This window comes from Protopterus annectens, chromosome 14.part0 (assembly GCF_019279795.1).
Source record: "Protopterus annectens isolate FY-2018-M chromosome 14.part0, PAN1.0, whole genome shotgun sequence".
Taxonomy (NCBI): domain Eukaryota; kingdom Metazoa; phylum Chordata; order Ceratodontiformes; family Protopteridae; genus Protopterus; species Protopterus annectens.
In genome coordinates, this window is record NC_056748.1 from 711,604,267 (window position 1) to 711,623,634 (window position 19,368).

Sequence of the window (19,368 nt, forward strand, 5' to 3'; positions counted from 1 at the left end):
TATTATCTTTCTTGGTGTTTCCAGTGTGGTTATTTCTCCATTTGTTTTAAGTTTATTTTGTAAGCTACCGTAGGTGTAGATATTTAATATAAAAACAAATTGCAATTAGGATGCAGGTAGCTTGTTTCCCAAACTAGAAGGTGAAGGAGCATGGAGAGCAGTAGGTGACCGTCTTGTCATACTAAAGGAGGTTAGTTTTGTTAAGGTAATTATAGGAGAGGGAGGAATGGAGAAGGTAGTGAAGGAGAAAGGAATGGGTTCCAGTGGGATGATTGCAGTAACAGGTCCAGGTGCTGTTTAGGTACTGTTTGAGAGTTTTCTTGAATTCATGGACATGGGTAATATTTCTGAGGGTCATGGGAAGCTTGTTCCATGAATGACCCCCCTTCCCTTACTTTTGCCCTCTGACTTCAGATTCATCATCAAAAGAATGCAACTTCTCTAGCTTCCTTCCACGTCCACCTCTAATTCTAACCCCTTAGTCAATACCCATGTGTCACTGCTAGGACACTCTGTTATATGTCCACTAGACTTTTCTCTTTACAGCTCTACTCTTACTCTATACTTAAGCTACTTACTCCTCCTGCTTTTCTTACTTAACCTGTTATCCAGTTTCCCATCTCTGTCTCTTCTCCTGCTACTATACTCCCTACTATGTCTAATCTTTGCTCTCTTTATTGCTATACTCCCTACTGTGGCTAACTTGCTCACACGTCAACTGTATAAAGCAAAAAATAGAACCCCTACTAATAATGTTGAACAATCCAAAACAAACCTGTTAGCAGCTGAAGGTGTTTCATAAAAAAAAGGCAATGCAGTGAATAAGTCACAAGCGAACCACCATGGACATCCAAAAGACTCTTAAAATCCTTTATTAAAATGAACCCTCGATAAAAAGGAAATATTTGTAGCAAAATCCTTGTAGAAAAAATACGTAAAGACACCAAAAGGTGCACCATTCAGGATGGATAAGCACTTTCGGGTTTTGCCTTCCTCAGATCCTGTTACAACTGAAAAAGGTATTCCATTTAAGGAAGGCTTGACCAATCAAGACATTCATACAAGCTGACACTTCTAGTACAAGCCAAAGGCAAGACATCCTATCAGAAACATGATGAAAAAATACACCATCCCTGAGATCCAATCAGTGGAAAAACTTTTAAGTTCAAATTAAGGCATTGCTTTACTGGGTGTGCATTTATTTTATAAGTAACTCTGCCCTAATAGAATGGATACCAGTCTTCTTTCTTCAGAAGGGTAAGAGAATTAATGTAACACCTTAGTTTAAAAAGGATATGTTAAATAAATCGTAAAATAATAAATTAGCACTCTGTTTCAATGAAGTAAGTCTTTTCACATAAAGGGCAGTTGTTGACAATATGTGAACCATAGCTGAACAGCCTAGACCAATTACAGTGCCTATATGAGCCAACACCTCCAGGTCATGTCAATAAGGTATTTCTCTGCGGGGGGGGGGGTAAAAAAAGGGGGTGGGATGCAAGCCAACTGCAATAGCAAGCATCTAGTATATGTGGCTGACTGTCAAAAATGCGATGCCTTCTATACAGGGAAGACTGATCACCAATTCAAAGAAAGAATCCTTTGCCATATACGTGACATTGTCCATTCAGAAAAGACCAATGCTTCAGCACAACATGTTAAAATGCATCCTCCACACTCCTTCAAGGTGATGGTGCTACAGTTGATTCCTGAAAACATAAGGAGAGGAGATGTGCAGAATCGCACTGAAGTTGTTGAAATTGACTGGATCATCAATCTATGAGCTGATCATGAACCTGGACTTATTGGTGCGGTACCATTAGAACCTATTTTAAAGACAAAATGCTTTAAAGTTTGTCACTGATTTGAGTTAAAGAAAAGTGTGTCCTTTCTCCCTTACTTTATCAGCCTACTTTCAGCCAAGGAAAGATGTGCCCCCCCAGAGAAACACTTTATTGACATGAGCTGGAGGTGTTGGCTCATATAGGCACTGTGATTGGTCTAGGTTGTTCAGCTATGGTTCACGTACTGTGAACAACTGCCTTTTATGTGAAAATACTTACTTCATTGAAATAGAGTGCTAATTTATTATTTTATGATTTAACATATCCTTTTTAAACTAAGGTGTTGCATTAATTCTCTAACTCTTCTGTGCTATAGTGGTGCTGTGGTGGAGGCAGAAACCATGCTGTGTAAGGGTGATCAGGTTTTCCTGAGGGAGATAAGCCATGATTTGTTTATGTACACAGTGCTCGAGAATTTTAGAGAGGGGAGAAAGTATTGTAATAGGTCGATAATTAGAGTGCTCTACAAAATTTCCACCTTTGTGGATAGGTATGGTATGGAATTTTTTCCAAAGAGTAGGGGTAATGGATTCACTGATTGAATGGTTAATGAGCATGGAGACAGGATATGCTATGGAGTTGGCAGCAGCCTTTAGGAATAGAGATGGCAGGTTATCAGCTGATGGGGGACATGGTTTAAGTTTGCGAAGAAGATTTTTAATGTAGCTGGTTGGAACGGGATTTAGTGAGAATGGTCAGTCTTGTAGTAGGGGGGTGGTGAGAGGTGAGGTGTTGGTTGTATTGGAAGTCCGCATAAATTTGCTGATGGTATTTATGAAGTATGAATTGAAAATGCATGCAGTTTCTTGGGGTGTGTTATTCGGCAAGGAGTTAGAAGGTGAGGGATTTCTTGTGTAGAAAATTTAGTTGACAGTATTCCAGAATTTTTGGGGGTTTCTGGGGTCAGTAGTTTGGGGTGTGTGGTAGAAGTTATTTTTATCAATGTTTATGTGTTTTTGGTCAGATTTTGGAGTTCCCTATATTTTTAGTAGTGAGTAAGAGATTTGGTCTTAATCCAGAGTTTCAGGGCAGAATCTCTGTTTTGGATAAGAGACCGAATAGAGTTGGTAAGCCAAGGAGAACACTGTGATTTACCACGTAACCCACTGTTGCTAATAGTATTGCTGAACATCAGTTCCAGTGAAATAGAGGGTGTTTTTTGTCCTGGGGTGATAACATTGACCCGTTGTGAAAACTGCTGAATCAACATTGTCAGCTCTCTGATGTTCCAATGGGTACTCTCCATACTTTGTGAAAATAAAATCTGTGAGGCTCCTACTTCCTCCGATGCCAGGGATTCCCCAAATACAAAGCAAGAAAAGAATCCATGACAGACAAACCAAAAATACAAACATAAAAAAGGAATTCCATAGTCCTAATAATGCACCAGTGTGTTTAAATAAAAAAAAAATAATAATAATAAATTACTAAAAGCACAACCAAACCACAAAGGATAAGCACTTTCATCCTGAATAAATCAAGACCTCATCAGATCATCATCTTCTTTCAGCTGTTCCTGTTAGGGGTCACCACAGCGGATCATTTGTTTCCATTTCTTCCTGTCCTCTGCATCTTGCTTTTTCACACCAACCACCAGCATGTCCTCTCTCACCACATCCATAAACCTTATCTTAGGCCTTCCTCTTTTCCTCTTACCTGGCATCTCCATCCTTAACATCCTTTTCCCAATATACCCAGCATCCCTCCTCAGCACATGTCCAAACCAATGCAATCTCGCCTCTCTTGCTTTGTCTCCAAACTGTCCGACCTGAGCTGACCTTCTAATATACTGATTCCTAATCCTGTCCATCCTAGTCACACCCAGTGCAAATCTTAACATCTTTAACTCTGCCACATCCAGCTCTGACTCCTGCCTTTTTGTCAATGCCACCGTCGCCAACCCATATAACACAGCTGATCTCACTACCCTCTTGTAGACCTTCCCTTTCACTCTTACTGGTACCCGTCTGTCACAAATCACTCCTGACACTCTTCTCCACCCATTCCACCCTGCCTGTACTCTCTTCTTCACCTCTCTTCCACACTCACCATTACTCTGAACTGTTGATCCCAAGTACTTAAACTCATCCACCTTTACCAATTCTACTCCCTGCATCCTCACCATTCCTCTACCCTCCCTCTCATTTACACACATATATTCTGTTTTAGCCCTGCTGACCTTCATTCCTCTCCTCTCTAAAGCATATCTCCACCTCTCCAGGGTCTCCTCAACCTGGTCCCTACTCTCACTACATATCACAATGTTATCTGCAAACATCATAGTCCACGGGGCCTCCTGTCTGATCTCATCTGTCAACCTGTCCATCACCATTGCAAATAAGAAAGGGCTCAGAGCTGATCCTTGATGTAATCCCACCTCCACCTTAAATGTATCTGTCACCCTCGCCGCAATCCTCACCAATGTCACACTACCCTCGTACATATCCTGTACCACTCTTACATACTTCTCTGCCACTCCCGACTTCCTCACACAATACCACAACTCCTCTCTAGGCACCCTGTCATATGCTTTCTCTAAGTCCACAAAGACACAATGCAACTCCTTCTGACCTTCTCTGTATTTCTCCAACAACACTCTCAGAGCAAACATTGCATCTGTAGTGCTCTTTCCTGGCATGAAACCATACTGCTGATCACTAATCATCACCTCCCTTCTTAAACTAGCTTCCACTACTCTTTCCCATAACTTCAAGCTGTGACTGATCAATTTTATCCCTCTGTAGTTACTGCAGCTCTGCACATCACCCTTATTCTTAAAAATAGGTACCAAAACACTTTTTCTCCACTCCTCGGGCATCCTCTGACTTTCCAAAATTTCATAAACAATCTGGTTAAAATTTCCACTGCCATTTCTCCTAAGCACATCCATGCTTCCACTGGTATGTCATCTGGGCCAACAACTTTTCCATTCTTCATCCTCTTCATAGCTGTCCTTACTTCCTCCTTGCTAATCTGTTTCACTTCCTGATTCAGTATCCCAACATAATCCAACCTTCTCTCCCTCATTCTCTTCATTCATCAACCCCTCAAAGTACTCTTTCCATCTACTCAACACACTCTCCTCGCTTGTGAGTACGTTTCCCTCACTATCCTTAATCACCCTTACCTGCTGCACATATTTCCCAGCTCTGTCCCTCTGTCTAGCCAATTGGTACAGGTCCTTTTCTCCCTCTTTAGTGTCCAATCTCTCGTACAACTCTCCATATGCCTTATCCTTAGCCTTCGCCACCTCTCTCTTTGCCGTGTGCCTCATCTCCTTATACTCATGTCTACTTTCTTCACCTCTTTGACAATTCCACTTCTTCGCCAGCCTCTTCCTCTGTATACTCTCCTGTACTTCCTCATTCCACCACCAGGTCTCCTTGTCCTCCTTCCTCTGTCCAGATGTCACACCAAGCACCTTTCTAGCAGTCTCCCTTACTAGCTCTGCTGTAGTTACCCAGCTATTTGGTAACTCTTCACTGCCTCCCAGTGCCTGTCCTAACTCTTCCCTGAACTCCACCTCACAATCACCCTTTTTTTAACTTCCACCATTTAATCCTTGGCACTACTTTCACACTCCTCCTCTTCTTGATCACCAATGTCATCCTATAGACCACCATTCTATGCTGCTTAACTACACTTTCCCCTGTCACCACTTTACTGTCTCCAATCTCCTTCAGACTGGCCCTTCTACATAGGATATAATCCACCTGTGTGCATCTTCCTCCACTCTTGTACATCACCCTATGCTCTTCTCTCTTCTTAAAATACGTATTCACCACAGCCATGTCCATCCTTTTCGCAAAATCCACATTCATCTGACCTTCTGCATTCTTCTTCTTAACACCATACCTACCCATCACTTCCTCATCCCCTCTGTTCACTTCACCAACATGCCCATTGAAGTCCGCTCCAATCACTAGTCTCTCACCCTTGGGTACACACACCACCACTTCATCTAACTCACTCCAAATTTTTCTTTCTCATCCATCGCACACCCAACTTGCGAAGCATATGCACTAACAACATTCATCATTACACCATCAATTTCAAGCTTCATAAACATCACTCTATCAGACACTCTCTTCACCTCCAAAACACTCTTGGCATACTGTTCCTTTAGGATAACCCCTACCCCATTTCTCCTGCCATCCACACCATGATAGAACAATTTGAACCTGCCCCCTATACACCTGGCCTTACTTCCCTTCTATCTGGTCTCTTGCATGCACAATATATCAACCTTCCTTCTCTCCATCATATTAGCTAGCTCTCTCCCTGTACCAGTCATACTGCCAACATTCAAAGTTCCTACCCTCACTACTACACTCCTAACCTTCCTCCTCTCTTCCTGCCTTCGGGGCATGCCTTCCCCCTCCTCTTCTCCTTTGGCCAACAGTAGCCCAATTTCCACCAGCACCCTGTTGACTAACAGTACTGGTGGTGGTCATTGTTAACCTGGGCCTCGACCGATCCGGTATGGAAATATGAAATGCTGTCCGCATAAGTCATTTGGCAGAGGTTTTATGCCGGATGCCCTTCCTGATGCAACCCTCCCCATTTATCTGGGCTTGGGACCGGCACAAAGAAATGCAATGGCTTGTGCATCCCCAGTCGCTGGGTTCAAGACCTCATCAGATACCTTCACTAATTTAAAATAACATTTAAGTACCCCAAATTGCTGGCATACAACTTATCTGGCTAAACAATAGGCGTCCCCAGTTCTTGACCCCCCCCACATTTTTTATGTATTTAAAAAAACTTGCAAAAATCTCTCAATTGTGTAATAAAATGATAAAACATAAAAAAATAGGAAAAAAATCTACTTTTTGCCAAACAGGCTTAAGAACAGTATGCCCCTAAAGATGAAATAAAAAAGAAGCTGTAAGTCATCGTTCTAGTGCTTTAATCATAACATACTAGTAATAGAGATCTGCTTGTTCAAACCTGGATAGTTACTTGCATTTAAATGCTACTGCTAATAAAGCTCCTTCTTTTCAAGGAGGACTGACCAAGGACCACCTCTCTCATTTTGTGCCACTTTATCTAAGACCATAAATTTAAACCAATGCTTGTCATAAAGCATAATGTGTTTAGCTAATGCATTGTTAATTTTACCTTTTTTAATCTCATAGCAGTGTTCATAAATACGTTCCTTAAAGAAATGTTCCATTTTTCCTATGTAGAATACTATACAAGCTTGACACAGTGCAGCATATATGACGCCTTTTGTAGAACAGTTGTATCTGTCCTTAAGAAAAAGTCGGTCACATTGTTACCAAGCAAAATATATTTACAGTAATTTCAATGGCCACAACACCATATTCTGAAAACTACAGCTGTATAAGGTTTATGGACTGGTGTCTCTAAAATGGGCTTTAAAGTCCATCCTTTTGTTTATATTATACAGATGCGGTCCTCAAACTTATCATGTATATCACTATCTTCCTTTAAAACAGACCAATTCTTCCTTAATACTGCCTTAATTTGCTCACTCTCAAAATTAAAAGTAATGATGCACCTACTTTTAAAACTGTCTGTTTTTATTAACATTTTTTTTCTATAGTTAAATCCTTTTCCCATTTTCCTAAAATAGGTTTAAAATAATAACTATTTTATTCACTACCTCATCCTTTAAGTTGTTGACCAATTCAAGGGGATAACCTCTACTAAAAAACATTATTTTTAAGTTGTCACATTCCTCCATGAAATCTTCCATTCTCGTCACCATCCTGGCTGCATGCACAAATTGTCTCTTATTACAGATGTTTTCTGCAAAAAGAGATGTGCTCTGGTAAAATGGAGAAGACTGTTATAGAATAAGTTGGTTTTCTATAAATATTGGCCACAAATTCACTGTTAAAAAATCCATCTCTAACATAATGTCCAAGTAAGGAATTTATTCATCATTTTTTTGAGAAGTGAACTTCAAAAGGGATGTAGTACTATTAATATGTTCTTGAAATCTACATAGTTCATCCTCACTCCCCTTCTATAAAATATATATATCATCAAGATATCGTACATGCAGACTTAATTGAAACACTAGCAAAAGGCTTGAATTTTTTGGTTAATTTACATATTAGTACAGCACAATTGTTAATCAAACTAAAGGTATTTATTAGAAAATTGTACTTTAGGATTATGTTTAACAATTTATCTCAGGCTATCACAGGGTTAAGAATCTCAAGTATCTTTAACCCTCCCCTTCACCCCACACTTCAACTTTTTGAAAAAATGATTAAAAATGATTTTAGATTCTTAGCCCAAAGTACATATAGACAAGTTGATTTTAACATTGGGAAACACGAGTTAGAAGAATTGGAACGTATTAAAGCAAATAATATAAGGTTTATGAAATTAGATAAGGGTGGGTGAATGGTGATGATGGATAAGGATATGTTTAACACCAAAATGTTTAAGGTATTATATGATAATACCTACACCCCTGTTACTATGTGGGACGTGAATAAAGCATATGACAGAGTTAGAACACAAATTCGAGATCTTTTCATAGAGGGTAGGATCACGATTGACAAATTTAATTACCTGAATATCAACTACCCAGTCATTCAGAATATTTTTAGAACCCAAAAGTCAACAAAGATTTGAACAACCCACCTATGCACCCAAAAGTGGATGCTAGTGGGTCGATTATTAGCACTTGTGCTAAATTTTTGGACAATCAGTTGAAACATCTAATTCTAAAAGAAACAAAAATTTGTAGGGACTCCTGGGATTTCCTTAATAAAATAAATGGAATACAATTTAATCAAAATTATATCTTAGTGATGACTGATGTGAAAAACTTGTACACTGTAATTCCCCACAGGGAAGGGGTTGAGTGGTTTTGTGATTTTTTTTTAGCCTACCATAAGATTGAGCAGACTAAAATTAACCTATATGAAGAATGTTTAGAGCTTGAGTTGAAAAATTATTTTCTTATATTTGAGGGTAAATATTTTTACAAAAAGAAAGTGTAGCCATGGGGGCAAGTTGTGGATCCCTTTTTGCTAATATTGTAATGGCTGTTTGGGAAAGGACATTTTTATTGAGCAGTGAATTTTGACATAATTTAAGGATGGATGTACGTATGATATCTGAATGATATATTTATTTTATGGAAGGGGAGTGAAGATGAACTATATAGATTTCAAGAACATATTAATAGTTCTACATCCTTTCTGAAGTTCACTTCTCAGAAAAATAACGAATACATTCCCTACTTGGACATTATGTTAGAGAAGGATGTTTTTAAACAGTAAATTTGTGGCTAGTATTTATAGAAAACCAAATTATTTTAACAGTCTTCTCCATTTTACTAGCACACATACCTTTTTGCAGAACAAAATCTGCAATAAAGGGACAATTTGTGCATGCAGCCAAGATGATGATGAGAATGGAAGACTTCATGGAGGAATGTGACAATTCAAAAAGAATGTTCCTAAGTAGAGGTCGTGATGCCCCTGCACTGGCCCAGTAATTAAGGAGCCTCTATCCTCACCCCTGGCAACAGTAAGGGATGTACACATTGGGAGGATTACAAGTACACACGCAGTAAAGTACAATTTCCCTTAAGAACACACAGAGATCACAGTCAGTCTGGGGTCTGGTTTCTCTCTTTTTCTCTTTCTCCAGACCCCAGTAAGACAACCCACTGGCACAGCTATAGGGTTGAGATCTCAGCTAAGTGGCCAAACCAAAACCTCCAGCACCCTCTCTGTCCATCCAGTGCTTTGTGTCCCTGCCCAAGTAGCTGACACACACACACATACACACACACACACACACACACACACACACACACACACACACACACACACACACACACACACACACACACTTTGAGATTTAATTTATTCACAAACACAAACACACACCTGTGAAAGTTTGGCACAGGTTTACTAGCTATGCCCCCTTCTGCCCAGACTATAAGGTAGTACCAACTGCCACCAGCCACTACTTGTCAACTACTTTTAAGGCCCTTACCAAAGGGTACCCAATCTTACTGTGTAATATTACTATTAATCCAAATTGTGAGTGTGACCAAGACCAAGGCTATTTAGGAGTGGTCTGTACAGTGTCATCAAATACATATGCAAGTACTCTAAGAGCTTAACTATATCTCATAAATATCAGCCAGAAAGATAGGTTTAAATATATTTAATAATAAATAATAAAAGAGCAAGACAATACTCAAACAACACAGTAACTGCAGAGTTCAGAATCACAGGAAATATTTCAAAACAACATTGCAGGACAGTCTCAAATAAATACAGAAAACATCAAAACTAATCTTTACTATTTTCCTATCTATATCTAAAAGAAATTACTGTATGCTAGACTTACTTACAGAGCAAGATGCAGGCAGAAGTGCTGAATGGATGTTTCTAGGTCCAAGACAAGATACAAAATGCACTGTCTCTCAGAGAGTTCTTAAATTAATAATCAACATTACTACTTGGTTAGCTCAGATGACATTATTCTTTGTCACCTGACTTCAGTTCCCAGGCTAAACAGATACTTAGAATTTAACACCTCTGTGTCAAAAATACATATCTCTCAGAAGTGTGCAGCTGCTAGGAAGTCAGAGAGCAATAAAACACATTTACATTTGAAACCTAGTAATTATTTCTGTTTCAAGACAATAGCAAAATCTCTGTCTCTAGACATTGTGTGTGCTTCATGCATTGAAACACAATTGTAAAACACTTTGATCCCAACTTATTTTCTTGAAGTTTTGCAAGTTAACTCTGTACGTTTCAGCTTCTACTATTAAATCATACATTTGCACAGGTATATAGTTTATATATACATTTCTGTCCTTTTCCAGTTGGATACACTGTGGTTACATTCTTAAAGCTCAGTACATAACATACAGTTCTCTTACATTTGTAAGATAAGCATATGAATCATATTACTATTCACAAATGACATATGATTATTTACAGAATTCTAGATAGCTGGACTTGCAATATTTCTCTGGTGTCACATTTCTCCCCTCCCCAAAAACTCAAAGTGACCCTTGAGAAACGTTGCTTGAGAAGGTTGAGACTATCTGATAATACCTTACCCCATTCCGTGTCTTGAGATTTCTGCTGTCTTGGCATTGCTGACCCCGGTACCATGCTGCACTGCCCCATCATATGCCTGCAATCCCAGGGTCCATTATAGTAATTTGGGATTTTCCTGGCTGGCTCCCTATAGCCATAGATCCCCCTCATACTCCTCCTGCCTTGTACTGCAAATACTTAACACAAGGGCGTCCCTGTCATGGTAAGGTTTCATCATGTTAACATGGTACAATTTGTGCCCCTGCCTCCTGCCTAGCAGTTCTACCATATAGTTAACATCACTGACCTTCCTTACCACCTTGTAGGGACCCTCCCAAGCTGCCTGCATCTTGTTGCATCTGACATGAATGAGAACCATTACCTGCTGCCCTACAGCATACTCTCTAACTCGAGCATTCCTGTCATACCAAACCTTTTTCTGCTGTTGAGCTTCTGCCAGGTTCTCCTGGGCCAAGCCCATGAATTTCCTGAACCTTGTCCTAAGGTTTAGGAAATATGGCACAACAGACTCCTTGTGGAATTCACACTCACCCTCCCACCCACTCATGTTGAATCAAATCTAGAGGTCCCCTCACCCCATGCCCATACAGCAACACAAAGGGTGAAAACCTGTGGATTCCTGGGGAACCTCTCTATAAACAAACAACAGATGGAGCAAATATTTGTCCTGCTTGCTCGTAAACTGGTCTGAAAATGCCTGTAGCATAGTCCTGAGTGTAGAATTTAATCTCTCAACAAGATCATCAGTCTGGAGAAGGTAGGGGGTGGTCATTAGGTGCTTCACCCCACAGTACTTCCACAGACAAGGCAGCAGGTCTGACATGAAATTGGCACCTTTGTCACTCAGTATTTATTTTGGAAAACCTACCCTGCTGAAAATCTCTAACAAAGCATTTGCTACCTTTTCTGCCTCAATGGAAGACAGGTCCACTGTTACATAATCTACTACCACTAGGATATACATTTTCCCTGTGGAACTTGGGGTATTCAGAGGCCCCACAGTATCCAGAGCTACCTTCTGAAATGGCTCGTCAATCATAGACAAAAGCATCAAAGGAACTTTCACAATGTCTTCTGCCTTGCCTACCTTTTGGCACTGCTCACAGGTCCTACAGTACCCTGTTACATCTCTGGAAATCCCAGGCCAATAAAAGTTCTGCATAATACATCTATTCATACATTTTATGCCCACATGACCTGCAAACGGAATATCATGGGCTATGGCTAGAAGTTCCAGATGGTAGGCTCTGGGCACTACCAACTGCTGTATTCTCTCACCTTCTAGCCCTTCCTCAGGGGTCCACTCTCTAGACAGTGACCCTTTGTCCCAGTATACAGATTCCCCTTTCTCTTAAGAATCAGGTGCCTCACTAGCTACCTCCCTCAGGCCTTGTAATATAGGGTCTGAGAGCTGAGCATGTCTCAACTCTCTCTTTGTAACCCTTCCCAGCTCCCCTTCCACAGGAAGTCTGGTATCCTCTGACAGCAGTGCCTAACTGTCAGCCTGGGTACTACTACTCACCTCTGCCCTTTCAGTCACTCTGTTCAAGGGAACATCAGTACCCAAAAGAAGCTGTGGCTCACCTTCAGTCTCACTGCCACAGTGTAGCTCCCTCCCTGAAGTAACCAACTCACCAGTCCTGGCTGCAAGTGTGTGGTCTGTCTGGATCTCCCACAGGCTACCAGACTCACATGCATGTCTACAAGCCTGACTGCATGTAACTGCATCCACACATGGTACTGCATTATCAAAATCATTCCCTATCAGGACATCTGCAGGGATGTCCTCCAACACACCTACATGCGCACTTCCTTTTCCACCCCCCAAGTCAAGGCGAAACCTAGCCAAAGGTATTTGGAAAGGGGTCCCTCCTAAAGCTCTGACTGGAGTAGACTGCCCAAGCAAGTAGTGCTCCTCTGTAACCATTGCAGGCTTCACAATGGCTAGGTCAGAGGCTGTGTCTCCCTTAGCAGTGGCCTGTTTCCCATCCACTAAGATATGATATAACGTCTTGTGGTAGTTTGGGACCCTTGTTGTCTTGAAACAACCTACTGTTGACATTTTGTCATTCCCACTTACTGACTCTGCCACCTTTTGTTCCCCACCTTGCCTCTGTGGACAGCTATATGCTACATGGCCCCACTGGTTGCATTAAAAACATTTAACCCTTGGTCCTGGACGTGTACCTGGACTAATGGCTTCCCTTGTTACTGGCAAACTCTGATGGGGCAGTCTGGGCAGCCCACCATGGGTTCCCTTAGACCAGGAGTCTGCAACCTACACTTTCAAAAGATCCATTTTTGGCCCCTCTCCCACCAAACAAGAAATTCATTGGGAGCCGCAAAAAATATTTGATCCCTAAAATGAAGATAACACAGTGTATAACATTTTATATATAGTTATTATACTAAATGTAAAAGAACTAAGTTTATAACAGCAATATTTAAAATCTGTCCCTATTTTTGTTCCTTTGTTGAGATTGCTTGATCTGTGTGTATGTGTGTGTGTGTGTGTATGTGTGTGTGTGTGTGTGTGTGTGTGTGTGTGTGTGTGTGTGTGTGTGTGTGTGTGTGTGTGTAAGATGCATGTTAACAGAAACCATGTTATTCTAGCAATTTTCTAAGTTTATAAGAGCAATATTTAAAGTCTGTCACTATTTTTGTTCCTTTGTTCCCCTTTATTTGTGGCTCTGTCCAGATTTCTTGTGGTATGAGTTTGAGAGGTATGAGAGGTACAGAAAGCTTTCAGGAGATGCTGCTGCTGCCAGAGGATGGCTCGATCGCTCTCAGTATGTGTGGAATGCATGGCAATAGAAACAGTGTGTTATTGTAGCAAGTTTCTAATTTTGTAAGAGTAATATTTAAAGTTCATCGCTTGATCCCTCTCAGTGTGTCTGTGTGTGTGTGTTATATGTGTGTGTGTGTGTGTGTGTGTGTGTGTGTGTGTGTGTGTGTGTGTGTGTGTGTGTGTGTGTGTATATGTGTGCGTGTGTGTTGTGCGGTAGAGTGGCCATTATTTTTCAGGAAGCCACAGCAGAGGGGTAAAAGAGCCACATGTGACTCCAGAGCCACAGGTTGCAGACCCCTTCCTAAGACCCATGGGCAGCACTGGGTGTCCCTTTCCTGTGAAGTGATGCCTTCTTGCTAGGTATAGGTCTCCCTTCTTCCCCAACTTATCTGCAGTAGTGCATTGTCTATCAACTAACCAGATTCTCATGTCTCAGGCAAAGTGCTAAGGGCTTGTTCCCTCACCAAAAGATCTGCCAGCCCTTCAAAAGTGGTGACCTGACATCCACTCATCCACCTATGAAAATAAGTGCTTAGTTCAGCGACATATTCACGCACACTTTCATCTGCCTTGCGTCTATGCTCACAAAACTTTTTTCCTATAAGCTTCAGGTGTTAACTTAAAATATTCTAACAAACAGTTCTTTACAACATTATAATTTAAACAATCAGTATCAGACAGTTTAGAAATTACAGTTACAGCTTTACCATGGAGTAAGGGGGTCAGGAACCGTACCCAGAGCCCTTGGTCAACATTATACTGTTTACATACTCTTTCAAACATATGAATGAAACTATCAAAATTATCCCCCTCTGTAAATTGTGGAAGACATTTACTGACCTCTGTTGCTTAAGGGGTTTGGTTACTCTCTTCCCCATTACTGCTATGACCCTGGCGAAGAGTCAGCATCCCATTTTCATGTTGTCTTTGCCTCTCATTCTCCTCAGCCTGCAGATGTCGCAGTTTCTCATTTTCCTTAGCCTCCAGATGTCACAGTCTCTCTGCTGCTTCTATTTCCAAATTACTGGCCTCCAATTCAAGTTTCTTTAACTCCAGATGGATTTTTAAGTTCTCTGTGAAAAGGTTGAGCTGTCCATATTCTGAGAGTTGCACATCTCCATGGCCAATCTGATTGTCCTCCTGGATACTATTCTGTGAATAAAGCTGCAATCATGTCTGCTTTAGTCAGGTTGGGATGCACCAGTCCTTCAGCATGGCACATCTCAGCCAACTGGCTCCTTGTCAGCTTTCCATACTCATAGGTTCATAGGTTCATAGGTTCATACTAGGCTATCTGCCCTAGGGCATTTATAAGCCTAGCCAGAGTGTGTTTGGCTTTCGCCACCCATTTTAAATTAATTTTGCTATGCCCTTTTTCGAGGTTAGTATACTGTGCCTCTGTCTAACAGTGACACAGAAGTGATACCCGGGGTAAACCTACGATCTCCCATCCACTCATCAAGATTCCTCTTGAAGAGAGTCAATGAGGGACTCTGCCTAACCTGGACTGGGATTTTATTCCAGAGTGAAGGGAGCCTCTGGGTTATGAATCTGTCCCTCCAGCATGTCCTATTTATTTCAGTGCTGAGGTTCAAGTCTCTCGAGCACGTAGCTAGATAGGATTTGGATTTTCTGAGGTGCAGCATGTCCAGTAATTCCGGGTTGGACATGGCTTTATACGTCAGGCACAGATTGCCTCTGAGCAGGCGGTATGCCACTGAGTAGAGCTGGAGTTTCTTTAACTGGGCAGCATATGGCATCTGTTTGAGCCCTTTAATCCTCTTGGTGAGGTACTTTTGGGGTCTTTCCAGTTGCTGTAGGTGTCTGGTAAGGTACATCCCAAAAGGGGCATTGTACTCAATTATGGGTCTGATGAGGGATGAGTAAAGAGGCACGATGACCTCCCCTGATCTAGATGCGAATCCTTTCATGATTAGGTGGGTTATATAAAATGTTTTTCTAACAACTTTGGCCACGTGGTTGTCAAATGAGAGATTGCTATCAACTTGGGTCCCCAGGTCCCTAATTACTTCTTCTGTACTTAATGGATTACCACCTATGTGGTAATTTGTGGGCACTTTGTTTTTGCCAAAGGGGATGACTATACACTTTTTGGCGTTTAGCTTGAGGCCATGGCTCTGGCACCAGTCTGTTTCTATGAGGCCCTTTTGGAGGATGCTTGTGTCGGCTGGAGAGTCGATTATGGTGCCCAGTTTGTAGGCATCTGCGAACTTGGTCAGCCACAGTCCTTCCATGTTGGCCTGTACCTCCGAGAAATATATACCGAACAAGAGAGGTCCCAGGACTGAGCCTTGTGGGACTCCACTTGTAACTGGTTTGGAGTCTGACATGGCTCCAGCAATTCTAACCATGTGGGTTCTGTCCTTGAGCCAGTTTGCAACCCATCTAGTGACATAGGGGTTTATATTTAAGCTAGTGAGCTTATCTATAATGCCCGAGTGGGGTATTGTATCGAAGGCTTTTGCGAGGTCCAGGTAGGCTGTGTGGACCACCTTCCCCTCGTCAATGGCCTTGGTGACTGTTTCAAAGAAATCGATCAGGTTTAAGAGGCAGGATCTGCCCTTAACAAAGCCGAACTGGGTAGGATCCAGTGTCTGTAGGTCCCCAATATCTTTATTTATGAGGTCCATGATGACCCTTTCCATAGCTTTGCAGACCAAGCTAGTCAGGCTTATGGGGTGATAGTTTCCAGGATCCGTTGAGGCACCACCTTTGTGGAGAGGGACCACTGTTGCTGTATGCCACTCTTTGTGTACATATCCTGTAGTAAGGCTGAGATTGAACAGTAGTTTTATGTTTGGGTTTAGCTCTTCTTGAAGTTCATGTAGGACACAGCCCGGGACACCGTCTGGTCCCATTGATGCTGTGTTTTTTGCTTTGGAGAGGGTGGCTCTTACCTGAGCATCTGAGATGTCAGGGGGGCAGCACTCTGCTGGGATAGATATTTGCCCTTTTGGTGGGGGGGGGGAGTTTGCACTGAACCTGTCAGCTAGGATGTTGTCAATGTCTGTGGGTTCGATGTATTTTTTGTCATTTTGGACTAATTCTGAGCATATCTGGGAATTACCACCTAGTTTCCTAACATAACTAAAGAAAGCCTTGTGATTATCCTTAGTGTCCTGTGCAATTTTTCTCTCGAAGCTGGCCTTAGACGATTTTATGAGTGCCCGTAGTTTTTTGCTAATACTGATCAGAGATGCCTTCCCTTTTTGGGATTTTGCTCTATCATGTAGTAGCTTCCTCCTTCTATTGTATAGTTTGTTTATGGCTGGTGTCCACCAGACAGGACGTCTGCCTTTGGAGGATTGGGTCTTGGTTTTATTTGGGATTGCATGATCCATGCATTCCTGAAGGTGTTCATAGAATGCGTTTATAAAGGATTCTGTGGTCTGGGCTGTATTTTCCACAGGCTCAGGGCTTTGAAGGATTCCACCTCGGTTATGAGGAGTGTGAAATTTGCTTTAGAGAAGTTTTTCACTGTGGTTTTCTGGGCAGGGGGTGGGGTCGGGATGTGAATATCCAGTGAGATTAGTTTATGGTCTGATCTTACCAGTGAGGGATACACTTCTGGTCTGGAGCATAGAGTCCCCATGTTGGTGATGATCAGGTCCAGTATGTTTTCCCCTCTTGTGGGAGTGGTAACAAGTTGTTCCATAGCATTTGAGTTTATAAATTTTAGGAACCTTTGGGCTAGGGTGTTGGAGCTAGAGTAATGCTCCCAGTCTATGTTTGGGTAGTTGAAGTCGCCCAATATAATGGTGTTTGGAGAGACCTTCGTATTTTCCAGTGTTCTCAGGAAGGCCGAGTGGGGCTCCTGGGTTTGGGAGGGTGGTCTGTAGCAGGCTATAAACTGGAAGGCCGTTTTACCCACTGTTAGTTGCACATGGATAGTCTCTGATGCTTCGTGCTTTGCCACCAACCTGGAGGTGTGGGTATCTTTGATGAATATTGATACTTCCCCTCCTTTTGTGGTTCGGTCCAAGTTTTGGTGCTGAAAAGCATGGTATGAGGTATAACCTGGTAGTGCTGGGGTGCTCTCAGGAGCCTTGAACCAGGTTTCTGTTACTGCACAGATATCAATGTTCTCCATGCTAAGGAGAGTTTCGAGTGGGTGCATCTTGAGGTTTAGACTTCTGGCATTAAGTAGCATTAATCTTAGTTTCTTATCCCTTGTGATACCTATGGAGATGGGTTTGTCTTTTGAGCCTTGCCTAAAAAAGGCACTATGGGGGAAGCAAGAGCCTTTGCCAATATCCGAAAGCCTGTCTGCTGATATGCTTGCCTGCTCTCCCTGACTAAGTTAACAAAAAAAGTAAATAAATAAAACAATTGTGATATGAACTCTGAATGTTCACTGCATGACTGGCTGAGAGTACAAACACCTTCAGTGACCACTGTACACAGGCTTCAGGAATTCAATATCTACACCACTACAAGCCAATTAATATGTGATGTGGCTATCTCACCACTATCAACCAATGAATATGTGATGTGGATATCCCACCACTGCCAAACAATTAATATGTGGTTCACCTGCACTGACCCTGTAATCAAGGTGTCTCAGTCCTTACCACTGGTAATGGTAAGGGACGTACACATTAGGAGGATTACAAGTACACATACAGTAAAGTAAAATTTCCCTTAAGAGCACACAGAGATCACAGTCAGTCTGGGAGCTGGTTTCTCTCTCTTTCCCAGATCCCCAATAAGACTCCCCACTGGCACAGCTATAGAGTTGAGATCTCAGCTGAGTAGCCAAGCCAAAACCTCCAGCACCCTCCCTGTCCAACCAGTGCTTTGTGTCCCTGCCCAAGTAGCTGACACACACAATTTGAGATATGATTTATACACAAACACAAACACACACCTGGGAAAGGCTGGCACAGGTTTATCAGCTATGCCTCCTTCTTCCCAGACTGTAAGGTAGTACCAGCTGCCACCAGCCACTACTTATCAACTACTTTTAAGGCCCTTACCAAAGGGTGCCCAGTCTTACTGTGTAATGTTACCATTAATCCAAATGGTAAGTGTGACCAAGACCAAGGTTATTTAGGAGTGGCCTGTACAGTGTCACCAAATACATATGCAAGTACACTAAGAGCTTAACTATGTCTTATATGTATCAGCGACAAAGATCGTCTTAAATATATTTAATAATAAATAATAAAAGAACAAGACAATACTCAAACAACACAGTAACTGCAGAGTTCAGAATCACAGGAAATATTTTAAAACAACATTGCAGGACAGTCTCAAATAAATACAGAAAACATCTAAACTAATCTTTACTATTTTCCTATCTATATCTAAAAGAAATTACTGTACCCTAAATAAACTTACAGAGCAAGACGCTTATATACTGTATAGTTTATATACATTTCTGTTCTTTTCCAGTAGGGTACACTGTAGTTGCATTCTTGAAGCTCAGTACATAACATACAGTTCTCTTACATTTGTAAGACAAGCATATGAATGATATTACTATTCACAAATGACATTTATTTACAAATTTCCTGTATTTCTGTGGTGTCACATATGTTATCCCCTTGAATTGGTCAACAACTTAAAGGATGAGGCAGTGAATACGAGTTAGAGTTATCAGTTATTTTAAACCGATTTGAAAAAATGGGAATAGAAG

At 41.5% G+C, this 19,368-nt stretch overlaps 1 protein-coding gene across 1 annotated transcript in view; it reads left to right on the forward strand.

The window, feature by feature from the left end:
• LOC122788719 (serine/threonine-protein phosphatase 2A regulatory subunit B'' subunit gamma-like) overlaps positions 1-19,368 on the forward strand; it is a 231,572-nt gene that overhangs the window by 1,202 nt on the left and 211,002 nt on the right. The window lies entirely within an intron of this gene.